We start from the raw sequence: 13406 nt of genomic DNA on the forward strand, positions 1-13406 counted from the left end.
ATGTGTCATATTCATATATGTATATATAATTTCCCTCCCCGCATCTCTCCCTCTGTGCCATACCAATAATGAAATCTGCCATTTGGACCAAACCAGAAGACACTGTGTTAAGTGAAATAAACCAGAGACACAGAAAGACAAATACCAGACACTTCTAATCATAGGGAAAGTAAGACTTCAATCCCATAGAAGTAGAGAAAACAGTGGTTCCTGAGCCAAGAGAGCATGGGTAGTGGGGTAAAAAACAGAAGGACTGTTTACAGATACAAAAATATACAAAAAGCAAATCCTAGTGTTGTATAGTATAATAGCATCATGACAGTTAAAAATAAAAATAATTTATTGTGTACTTCAAAATAGTGAGGAGAAAGGATTTTACCAACAGAAATAAATAATGCATGTGAGAGTTGGTAGGTGGGCTATTGTCCTGATTTGGTCCTTACACACTGCAAATGTGAATTGAAATACTACTCTAGACTCTATAAATATTTAAAATGATTATGTCAATTAAAAATAAAAGAGAAACAATAGAAGTTTGGTTTGTAATGATGGCTAAAAATAAGTGTTATTTCTATTATTTATTTGATCATATAATGAATTTTAATCAAAATAATTTAAACTGATTGAAGTAAATTATCTTTATTTTCATTCATTCAGATTAATTTATTTGACTATTAATTTATTATAATTTAATGAAGCTTCTGAAATTATAGTAGTAGTTTTTATAATTTACATATAGAAGAAAAATGCATGCATTATACATGCTCATGCATAGTTCATAATGCATTTTCCATAACGAATAATATAAATAACTGAAATAATGCAGTTTCTACATTTGTAACATGAAAATTTTGAATATCATTTTATTTGAATCCAGTTATATAATTCCATGTGCTTATATTCTGTAACTTTATTCCTTAAATTTTTATGTTTATATGTTTTTAAACAGTATAATTAAAACATAAATGTTACAATGCATTTCCTTTATAAATTTTACAAACAAAATTGAGATAAAATTTCTTAGCCTTCTATTTCATACTAAAGTTAAAAGTAAAATATTTTGGTCAGTTGATTGATAAGAACAGTAAATTTAATTATTAATGTACTTCACACATTTTCCACATATAAAAATATAATAACTAGGTCCTATATTTTAATAATTAAAATTTTAGTTATCAGTGAGTATTTTAATGTTTTACAGAGGGCCTAGAGAATTATAAATAATGTAACATATGTAATATCTCTCTTGAACAATATTTTAAATTCCCAAGCATTATCTTTGCAGGAGATTATTATATATTATACATGTTTTCTATTTATATATCAATTTACTCAATAATAAAGTATAGTAATATATATGGATTTAAGAAATTTTCTGCGAAGTTAAATATTCACCTGAGAAAACCTTATGTACTAATAAGTATATGTATAAATGACATAGCGATGGGGTACTCAGATGTTTTAGCTAAACTTTATTCTTCCTGCATCTGTGGCTGTATTTATGCATGGCATTGATACCTCAATTACATCTGAGTAAAGCAGATTGACTTCTTCTTCCTATCCATGAGCAAGGAATGTCTTTCCATTTTCTGATATCCTCTTTGATCTCTTTTTTCAGAGCACTATAATTTTCACTGTATAGAAGTTTTGCTTCTTTTCTTAGATTGATTCCTAAGTGTTTCATCTTTTTAGATGATATTGTGAAGGCTGTGGTTTCCCTAATTTCTCTCTCAGTATGTTTGTTGCTTGCATACAGGAATGCTATTGATTTTGGGGTGTTAACTTTGTATCCAGCTATGCTACTGAATTTGCTTATTAAATCCATAAGCCTTTTGGTGGAGTTTTTGGGGTCTTCTATGTACAGTATCATGTCATCTGCTAATAATGATAATTTCACTTCTTCCTTTCCCATCCTTATTCCTTTTTTTTTCTCTCTTGTTTCATTGCTCTACCTAGTATTTCCAGAACTGTATTGAATAGGAGTGGAGACAGTGGACATCCTTGTCTTGCTCTTTATTTTAAAGGGAAAGCTTTCAATTTTTGACCATTTAGTGTGATGTTAGCCATTGTTTTATGATAGATGGTGTTACGGTTGATACATTGTGTTAACTTGGGGAGTCTAGAGATTTGGCTAAGTGACTCAGCAGGAAGCCAGGGTGCTTACTTTGTATACATCCTGAGCCTGTGGAAGAGGAGGGCATGGAGATTATATGAGAGCTACACGCCCCTTAGGTGGGGGTAGCCTGTTTACAAAGTAAGGCAGGGAAAGAAGCTGCTTGGCGCCATTCTGCCCATTTGCTCTGGCTGCATTGCTGTTCGGATGCCATTCCCCTCTTTGCTCTTGTTACTTTGCTATCTTCTGCCTCGGAGCCATCAAGTATGGACTGAAACCTCCACAAAGTGTAAGCTAAATATACCTTTCCTTCCTTAATTTTGGGCGTTCAGTGTTTTGTCTCAGCAACGAGAGAAAAGTAACCAAGACAGATGACTTTGGTTAGCTTGAGGTAAAGGCCATCTATTCCTATTTTCTCTAGGTGTTTATCATGAATAAGTGTTGGACTTTATCAAATGCTTTCTCTGCATTGATGGAGATGATCACGTGATTTTTGCCTTTGGATATATTGACATGGTGTATTACACTGATTGATTTGCATATATTGAACCATTCCTGCATTCCTAGTATGAATCCCACTTCGTCATGGTGTATAATCTTCATGATGATTTGTTGTATTCCATTTGCTAGTATTTTATTGAGATTTTTGTATCTATATTCATTAGAGAGATTGGCCTGTAATTCTTATTTTTGGTTGGGTCTTTCTTTGGATTTGGTATCAGGATAATACTTGCCTCCAGGAATGAGTTGGGTAGAATTCCTTCCCTTTCAACTTCATTAAAGACTTTGAGTATAATTGGTGTTAAATCTTCTCTAAATTTCTTGTAAAATTCAGCTGTGAATTCATCAGGACCTGGGCTTTTCTTCTTTGGTAAGTTTTTAATTATATTCTCAATTTCACTGGCTGATAATGAGTTATTCAGGATTTTTATATCTTCTTCATTCAGCTTTGGTAATTCATATGTATCTAGAAATCTGTCCATTTCCTCTGTGCTTTCCACCCTATGAGAGTAAAGATTTTCAAAGTAGGTATTGGGGCCTGGGGCTTTAGCTCAGCGGCAAAGCCCCTGCCTGGCAAGCGCAAGGTTGTGAATTTGGTTCCCGGTACCGGAGGGGAAAAAAAAAAAAGGGAAAAGAAAAAAAAAAGGTATTGATGAACTTCTGAATTTCTTCAGGATCTGTGATGATTTCACCCCTTTCATTCCTTATTGCATGTATTTTAGTTTTTTCTTTCCTTTCTTTTTGATAAGGTTGGCTAAGTGTTTCTCTATTTTATTTATTCTTTCAAAGAACCAACTCTTTGATTCAATAATTCTTTGTATTGATTTTTAGTCTCCATTGCATTAATTTCTACCTTGAGCTTTATAATTTTCTGTCTTCTTTGGACTCTGGGTTTGACTTGTTCTTGTTTTTCTAGGAACTTAAGGTTCAGCATAAGATTGCTTACTGGTGTTTATTCTGTTTTCCTGAGGTGGGAATTCACTGCTATTAATTTCCCTCTGAGGTGTGCTTTTACTGTGTTCCACAGGTTCCTGTAGGCTGTATGTACATTTTGTTTGATTGTAAATAGTGTTTAACTTCTACTTTGATTTCATCAGTGATCCATGGTTGTTCAGGAGGTTGTTATTTAATATGCAACTGTTTATGGAGTTTTTCTGATTTCTTTTCTCTTTTTTTTTTGGTTTTTCTCCGGTACCGGGAACCGAACTCAAGACCTTGCGCTTGACAGGCAGGCGCTTTGCCGGTGAGCTAAATCCCCAGCCCCTCTTTTCACTTTAATTTCCAATTTAATTGCACTATGATCTGATAGTATACATGAAATAATTTCAATTCCTTTGTATTTACTTAAATGTGTTCAATGTACCGTTTATGGTCTATTTTCGAGAATGTTTCATGTTCAGCTGAGAAGGGTGTGTATTCTGATGCTGTTGGGTGGAACACTCTGTAAAGGTCTCCTAAGTCCATATGTTCACAAGTTTGGATAAGTTCTGTTATTTCTTTTGCAATTTTTTGTCTAATTAATCTATCTCTTTTTGACAATGGTGTGTTAAATTTCCCTGTTATGATGATGTTGCTGTTTATTTCATTTTTCATATCTGTTAAAATTTGTCTTATATAGGTAGGTGCTCCTATATTTGTTCCATAGATGTTTACAATTGTTATCTCTTCCTCTTGAAGCTTCCCCTTCACAAGTATGTAGTGACTTTCTTTGTTTCTTTTGATTGTTCTCGGTTTGAAGTTCACGTTGTCTGCAAACAGAATAGTTATATCCACTTTCTTCTGGGTTCCTGTCATGTGGAGTATTGTTTTCCATCCTTTAATTTTGAGTCTATGAATTTCCTTTGGAGTTAAATGTGTTTCTTATATAAAGCATATATCTGGATTTTGTTTCCAGATCCACTCTGTTAGTCTGCTTCTTTTGGTTGGTGCATTGAGACCATTTATACTGATGGTTATAAGTGATAGGTACTGGCCTATCTTTGTCATGATATTTTCCTGCTATTAAATCCTCTTTTTTCTCTATTTTTAATTGCTTGCTGTGCTTGGTGGTTCCTTTCTGTTGTTGTTCTTGAAGTTGTGGTCTCTCTTATCTCTTTCTAGAATATCTTTTAGTATTGATTGATTTGGGACTCATGAATTTCTTCAGTTATTCTTTATAATGAAAATATTTTCTTTCTCCATTAAATTTGAAGGATAGTTTTGCAGGGTACATCAACCTGGGTTGGAAGTTGTTTTCTTGCAGGACCTGAAATTCTTCACTCCAAACTCTTCTTTCCTTGATGGTTTGTCTTGAGAAATCTGCTGTGATTCTAATGGGTTTTGCTTTATAGTTGATATGTTTCTTTTCTCTAACAGTATTTAATATTCTGATTTTTTGTTGAGTTTCTAGGACCTTGATCACTATATGTCAGGGTATAGATTTATCTTGGTTATGATTAACTGGAGTTCTATATGCTTCACTTATCTGTATGTTCGATTTTTTTCTCCATGCCTGGGTAATTTTCTGCTATTATTTCTGCAAATAGACTTTTTATGTGATTTGTGTTGACATATGCTGTTTCATTGACACCTATTAATCTGACATTGTTTTTCTTTGCTTCATCTTGTAATTGTTGAATTGTTATTCCCTAGTTCCTTGTTGTTTTTAAGAGATCCCTCGTTTCATGTTCATTAGTGGCAATGCTGTTTTAAAGGTCTGAAAGTCTATCTTCAGCTTTGTTCAGGCAGTTTTTCCAGCTTTCAATGTAATTTTTAATTTCCTGGATATCTGTTTGAATCTGCTTCATACATTCTAGTTCTTTTCTGTATTGTTCACTCAAGGTTTCCACGAGTTTCCTGTGCTCTTCTGTTGTCATCTTTGGATATGCTGAACACTTCTTTCATTATTGTTGTCATTTCTTTTTTTACCTGAGATATTATTTTTGGTCTGATATTTTCTATGGCCTAATGGAGTTGTTTCTTTACTTCAGTTGCTATCATTTCAGAAATTCCAGTTGTATGACTTCCAGGTTCTTCTGTGTTGATGTCTCCTGGACTTGTTTTGGGTGGTGTGAAGGTCTTGGATTGCATTTTGCTCCTTTGTTTTGTCATTTTTGAAGATTGAGAGGTTCCCTGGGGCACAGCCTTACTCTTCCAATTGTGTGTGAATGGCAAGGTGAGTGTCTGAAGATCCGCAGTGCTCAGTGTAGCTCCTGTCATGGTGAGTAGTGGCTTCCTGGAGTTCCTGAAACTGTCTTGGGTTTGGCCCAGCTTTCACTAGAGTAGGGGGAATGTAGGTTGTGTTTACCAAGGCTTCAGATATTGCTCAGGACAGAGCCTGCTTCCCATATTGGCAGGGGAGGGTGGACTCCCTGAGGTTGCTGACCCTGTCCAGACTTCTGCTGAGCTACCCAGGGGGTGCGGGTTGTTCTGGGAGTGATCACCAAGGCCCCAGAAGTTGTCAAGTGCTCCATGTGCCTCACACACTAGTGGGGGAGGCACCAGAGTGGCTCACTGGGTTCCTAAAGATGTCCAGAATTCAACCCAGCACCCGCAGACATACTATGTGTGTGTAAGGAGAAGCCACCGAGGCCTCAGAGGGTGCTTGGGTTTCTGCCTGCCTTACACGCTAGTTAGGGAGGTGCAGCAGCAACTCACCGGGGTTCCTGAAGATCTTGACTTCTTTTTGTGAGCAGCCTTCATCCAATCCACTGGTGATCCAAAGAAATCACACCCAAGAGAAAAATGACTACACAGAATTACCTGAGAATCTTCTAGCCTAGACACAGATGTCATTCAGTCTAAGACTTTGACTAGCACTAACACCATCAGGTGTCCTGACTCTCACATATTTATAGTTGGACAGGAAGTACAGAGCAACTGTTCTCCTGCCTCACCGTCTTGCCCACTGCAAGATTCAGAAATTCTCAGACCCCATTAATATGTAAGCGAATTCCTTGTAATAAGTGGCTTTACATTAACTGAATTTTAATTTTTGGATGAGTTTATTTGAGTATTAGTTCATTGTATAATAATGGGAACAGAAGGAAGGATCAAGAGAAGTGGAGGAAACAGCAAAGGAAAGCAAAGAAGTGAAATAGAAAAGAAAGAGAAAACCAGAAAAGGTAATGTACTCCCAGAATTTACAGAGATTAAGTCTGTAAAGGATTATAAATTTGACTTCCCCTTGGTAGTTCAGCATTACCTTTTGAAAAATATAAGTAAATTAAATACAAGTAAGTAAGCAAATAAATAAATAGATAGGCAAAAATGTAAATAAATGAATCTGTATTTCAGTAGTAGAGCTTCCCTGGTTTATATTCCCTGTACATCATATAAAAAACAAAAGAATGGTAATTTGATAGGTCAGAATGTTAAATATTTGGATACCTGATAGATAAATCAAGGGAATAATTTTTATCATGGCATGTTCTACACTTTTCTTTGGTTCATTTCAATTAATAGAATTGTTAATTTTATTTTAAATTTTATAAAGTTCCAGTAATTCACTTAACAAGGGTGAAAGGAGATACCTCAAAAAGATTTACCTAGAGGTTCCATTTGACCTAGCTATTCCCCTTCTAGGAATCTTATTAAAAATTAAAAGGATCATACAATAGTGATACAACATACACATGTTTATAGTAGCACAACTTGTAATGGCTAAATCTTAGAAATAGCCCATACGCCCATCAACTGATAAATGGACAAAGAAAATGTGGTATTTATGCACAGAATACTACTCTACGATAAAGAAAAAGTTGAGATCTTTTTAGATACATGGATGCACTTAAGAACATAGCCTTAAGTGAACTAAATCAGAAACATGAGTAGAAATATCATACTTTTTATCTTGCATGAGAAACACAAATATAAATAAGGAAGGAAACAGAGTTGATATTAAGAAATAGAAAGACTTTTTTTTTTTCAAATGGGAAGGAGAACAAGAACAGAGGAGGAAAGGGGAGGGGAAAGGGATAGAATTAAAGAAAACGATGGAACTAAAGCTTTGGTAAATGAGAAAAGGCAAGAAAGAAATCAATATGTGTCATGTACATGTACTAATCCCCCTGATGAATGTGACCATTATGTATTGCCAACATGTACTAATAAAGATAAATGAATAAAAAAGTACATAACTCAAAAAAAAGGGAGAAACAAAATTTTTTACTTTAATAATATATTCACTTATTTTCATAGCCATGTCACCTATTTAACTATCTATCCTCAGTTTTAGTAATGATTCTTCTTTTAATTGTGGTTTTTAATGCTGTCTGTGCATTAAAATTGTCAGTAGCATATTTTAATAAATCAATGCCTGCCTCCTATTCCTGAGAAATTATGTTAAATAATAGATGGTAAGGTTCACTTGAGGATTTTTTGTATTTTTGGTGCCAGGAATCAAACTCAAGACCTTGCACTTGCCAGGCAGGTGCTTGTGGTGCTTAACTATTTCCCCAGCCCAGCTGAGGATATTTTTATACCTTTAATTGATGCATGCTACATGGACTAAAAATATAAACCTCATAAATATGATTGACATTGAATTATAAGAGATTAATAAATACTCCCTCAAATTTACAAGTTTTTATGGTATAGTATAGTAAAAATGCTTATCTTTTAATTTCTACATTGTTAAGGTCAGTTAATTAAACAGACGTAAAAATAGTTTTAAAAATTACAATCAAGCATATAGAAATAGTATATGCTAATATTCTCAATAAAATTTTTATGTATTTGTTGCACACTAATACACCATTAAAATACATAATTTTCATGTTTTCTACTTAAATATTTGTTCTACTGAATCACACTGATTTAGTATTATATGTAAAATTTTCCTTATAGCAATATATTAAATTAAAAACATGTAATTATAAATTACAGTATATAGCAGAATTTCTACAGTCCAATGTGTACAGACACAATCTAGGGATTGAGAAAGTTTGGCATATGTTTGCTATTGCATGAGTCACAAGTACTCTGTTACATGCATATAATGTTCCTACCTTACTAAATCCATGCACTCATCCATGACCACACTACCCTGAATGTGCCAATCTCATTTAAATCCACACACTCAAATATTCCAAAAATAAATTTATTGTATCTCACAAAGATATTTTGAATCTAAAGGATATTTTAATTTTCTATACTAACATGCTGATAGCCTTAAAAATGTTATCAGCACATATTTCTTAACTCTATAGGCAACCATGACGTGAATGTCTAATTTATATGGTTTTAAAAGGGAAATTGATAATGTCAAAAGGATATATTTAATTTTGAAGAGGGTAATGAAATTTAAATATTTTAAAATGAAGTTGATTGTCAGGTTAAACACTTTAAAATTTTCACTGAATGAATGAGTTATAACATATATACAAAAAAATCCTTACATAATAGCTATACATACTGTATATTGATGTACAACTTCATCCTACATATTTACATACACGAATTTTTTTAAATGTTCATTCTGGGGAAAGATGACTAAATAAAACACTGGAGTATCTAAGACCAAAAAAATACCTCATTATTCTATTAGTCAGTACCCACCAATCATAGATAACTACTGACTTCTGTCACCCTAGATTATATTGGTTTTTGGAATTTTACATAAATTGAATCAATTTCTTTTGTGCCTCCACATTTTTAGTCATCATTATGTTTGTGAAATTCATTTGTGTATTTGTATATATCCAATACTTATTTAATTGCTGTAATTGCTCAACTATTATTCCATTATTTGAATAAATTACAATGAGTTTATCTGATTCACTGCTAATGGATGTTTCTAGAAACACTCTTTTGTTACCATTGCCCGTACAATGTTATACTTTGTCCATTTTAGTAAGACTGATAAGAATTACAATCTTTTAATTTTTCTCTTTCTCTACATTTTATTGGTATTTCATTGTGATTTCAATTTGCATATCCATGATATCTGACAGTGTAAAGCAAATCTTTGTATGTTTATTATCTATTTTGTTCTTGCTTTCATAAAGGTGCTTATTCATTTTGGTTTCGATTTGAATTCCTTTTCAGACATACACTGTGGAAGAAACAAATATTTATGACATTTATTAAAAGTAGTAATCAGACTATTCATGGGTGGAACAATTGTTATAGGTACAGAGACTACTGCATGTGATGTTGCTTTAGAAGAGATTGATGCAAGCTTCAAATATAGCCTGGGCAAATGAAAAGGACTAACCAATGAGCAGAATAGGCATAAGTAGAAAGAAAATTCTAGAAGGCAATGTCAGAGGTAAGGAGGGATTCTGGGTAAGTAGACTCATCAGAATTCCTGATGGAAGCAGGCCACAGTGATCAGACATCACTTGGAGAATGACAGTGAAGGAGAAATTTGATTAGCTAACAAAGATTAGATATGCAGGGAGTAGTTTCTAATTAAACTGACTTAGCAGAACTCTTGCTAAAGTGGGAACTGCAGGGACAAGCACAAAGTACAAAAGTTAGATTTAATTGTAAAAGAATTTAAAAGTGCTTAAGTGCAATTTGATCACTGAGATAGTTTTGGCAACACTCTATCAGAATTATCATGAGTACTTCTCTCAGTTCATAATATTTTGTCTATTTTCTTTATACTGATAATGAACCACAGAAGGTATTCATTTTATGTTGTTAATTTATGTATCAGTTAAGTGTGGTGCTCTGTTTAATCTTATTAAAGAAAATTGTACCTATCATAAAATCATAAAACATCCATGATTTATGTGATCAAGGCTGGACAAACTTGTGTAGATTTGTCTTCCTCGCCCTTTCCATAAACTATAGTATAAACCCTAAAAATGTACTACACATGTGAAGGAGAAATGTAAAAGCCTGGTTTAAAGAAAGTAAACTGGATTGAGGACTTCTTGTCCTTCAAACATAAAACAGCTTTGCCTCTCTGTCCCTTCAGTGTAGGAAGACCACCCAAACCCAGTGATTTTTGGTCCCCAAAAGAGGAAGTTAAGATAATGAAACTTGCTCCATTCCATTCATTCCTTTTTAGAATCAAACTTGGAGTCCCTCTGACAGTCCCAGGTGAGTCTAGCTGGACACAATGGCAAAAAGTGTTGACTGAGAGTCTCGTCCAGGTATGGGAAGCACTGTCCCTCCTGGGTCCCTGGCCTTCTGATATGTGCTCTGCTGCTTGAGAGGCTCCACAGGATGGCTGGAAGGGGCATCTGCAGGAGGTTGCAACACTGTGTCCTCCTAGCAACATGGGTCTAGATTTTTGCTGAAGTTCAGCCTGAGAAATATCTTCTATTCCCTTGGGCAGAATTGATAGGACTGGGGAAAAGCCTCAATGACACAGGTAAGTCCAATGGATCCAACAGTTCTGCAAAGTTTCAGGATCTTAAAATCCCCTTGGAACAACATCTCAGAAACTAGGCCAAGACTCATCAGCTGAACCTAAAAAAGGTGACTTGTGATAAATTCATATGTTTAAATATAATCCATGATATCCTAATATAAGATACCAGATGTTTCAGATTTTAAAAGTTCAGATTCAACTGTCATAGAAAGGAAGAAGAAAATCACAGCTTAAGCAAGAAAAAACAATCAGCAGAAGTCAACAGCACAATGAATCAGATGTTGAATTTTAAAACACGGTCTGAGGTTCATAACAAACACAAGGAAATTGTCCTCCACAGATCTACTTTATTTAATCTCTCTCAAACTGAAATAAATATTTAAAAGCATATTTTCTTGGGGCATTGATCATTATAATTTAGCATTTTGATTATTACAAAACTAAAAACAGCTTCAATTTATATGACATCTGAAATATTTTTGTCCACAAAACTTTGCATTGCAATATACTGAGCCAGAAACTGAGTGTTGTATTTTATTTATTTTGTTTTCATCTATAGTAAAATCTATTTAAATAAATTCATTTAAAAAGGAATTCTATAATTACTGTTGTCTTTATTTTGAAAATATTGACAAATATATTAAAATTGTTTCCTTGGTGCTTATATTACAAAAATGACTTGTTTTTACTTGCTTTGTTGTTTTTGTTTTTTGGTTTTTCTCCGGTACCGGGAACCAAACTCATGACCTTGCGCTTACCAGGCAGGCGCTTTTGCCGCTGAGCTAAATCCCCAGCCCCCAACTTGTTTTTACTTGATGAAGCATAAGAAATGCCCTTGAACATGTATTCAATGCATAGACGTTATTTTTACCGATTATTTTTGCATTTAATTGTGCCTACTTATGCAAATATTTGGACATGGTATCTCATTTCTCTTAACTGCTGAACTAATCCTTGCTAATCCTAAAAATATGACACGCTTTTCTTTCCATGGATTTAATAACATTCTGGGGTGTATTGGTTCAGTATGTGGCTTTGTAAATTTATCATCTGTAATTTTAAGGCTTTGTTATTCTCACTTAAAATGCTGTACTTAATTTTCATAGAAACTGGGGGTGACTTGTTTGTATAGTTCTCCATCCCTACATAAATTGCTCCCATGGTCACTCTGCTCCCTCTTTTTTGTTAATCTATGTAGAGCTTTCTACCTATATCTGGTCATCCACATAGTGGTTAAAGTATGAGTTCTTAAAAGATGGCTGGACTCCATGCATTTAAATCCACATTTTAGCATTAAATTACCTCAACATCTCTATGACCTTGAACAAGTTTATTAACCCCTCTGTTTCTTCATACATAAAAAAGCAATACCATGCCTGCCTTGAAGATGAAACAAGTGCCTAGAACACTAACAAGTAGTCGTTCATTGGAAAAACTAAGACTGATTGTGTTTCCCAAAAGAGTAACTAATAAATATAGCTTCATGTATTTGCTTCCTTAAGCACTTGCTCCAAATTCTAAATTCTGTACTTTTGTTGGGCATTTCAACTTGAGATGGTAATCAGCACTTTAATTCATTACATGCTCAGTTGTTTCAAAATGAAACAGCAATTACTTTTCATAGCAGGGTGCATGATGTGTGACTCTGATTTCAGATACTAGGGAGGCTGAGTCAGGAGGATTACAAATACAAAGCTAGCCTAGCCAATTTAGTTTGACTCAGTCTCAAAATAAAGACTGATGGTGCTGGGTATTTAGCTCAGCAGCACAACGCCAGCCAGGCAAACACAAGGTTGTGAGTTCCATTCCCGGTACCAAAAATAAATAAATAAATAAATAAAATAAAATAAAATAAAATAATAAAAAAATAAAGACTGGTGTAAGTGTAGCTCAATGGTAGAGTGTCTATTCAGTATGCATAAAGTCTTAGGTTTGACCCTGAGTTAGAAGGAAAGAGAGAAAGACAGTAAGAAAAACAGAAAGAAAGAGAAAGAAAGAGCCCCTTTTCTAGTTTATCCAAAAATCTTTAGATTTCCATTATTACAATGCATATAAAATTAAAGTTTTGCAGTTATAATTTGAATTTCATGCTTATTCAAACTGCAAATCCATGCAACATGAAAATCTTGACTGTTCCTCTTTCATAATACTCTTACATCATTCCATTAAAATAAGCAATTATTAATTTTGCACATGTATGTCAATAATGTATGCAAATGATATATTCTAACTTCATAAAAAAGTAGCAAAAATTACCATAATACTCATTGTCCAAAGGTAGTTTTCATATACAATTTTCTTTTTTTGTTCTTGTTTTTTTTTTTTTTTTTTTTGGTTTTTCCGGTACCAGGAACCGAACTCACGACCTTGCGCTTGCCAGGCAGGCGCTTTTCCACTGAGCTAAATCCCCAGCCCAAGCTATACCAGTTTTCATTAGCAATATCTATAGTTTTTCTTGTTCTCTCAGAAATATTTGCAAATTGCTTT

This window comes from Chinchilla lanigera, unplaced genomic scaffold (assembly GCF_000276665.1).
Source record: "Chinchilla lanigera isolate Chin_1 unplaced genomic scaffold, ChiLan1.0 scaffold00005, whole genome shotgun sequence".
NCBI classification, from domain to species: domain Eukaryota; kingdom Metazoa; phylum Chordata; class Mammalia; order Rodentia; family Chinchillidae; genus Chinchilla; species Chinchilla lanigera.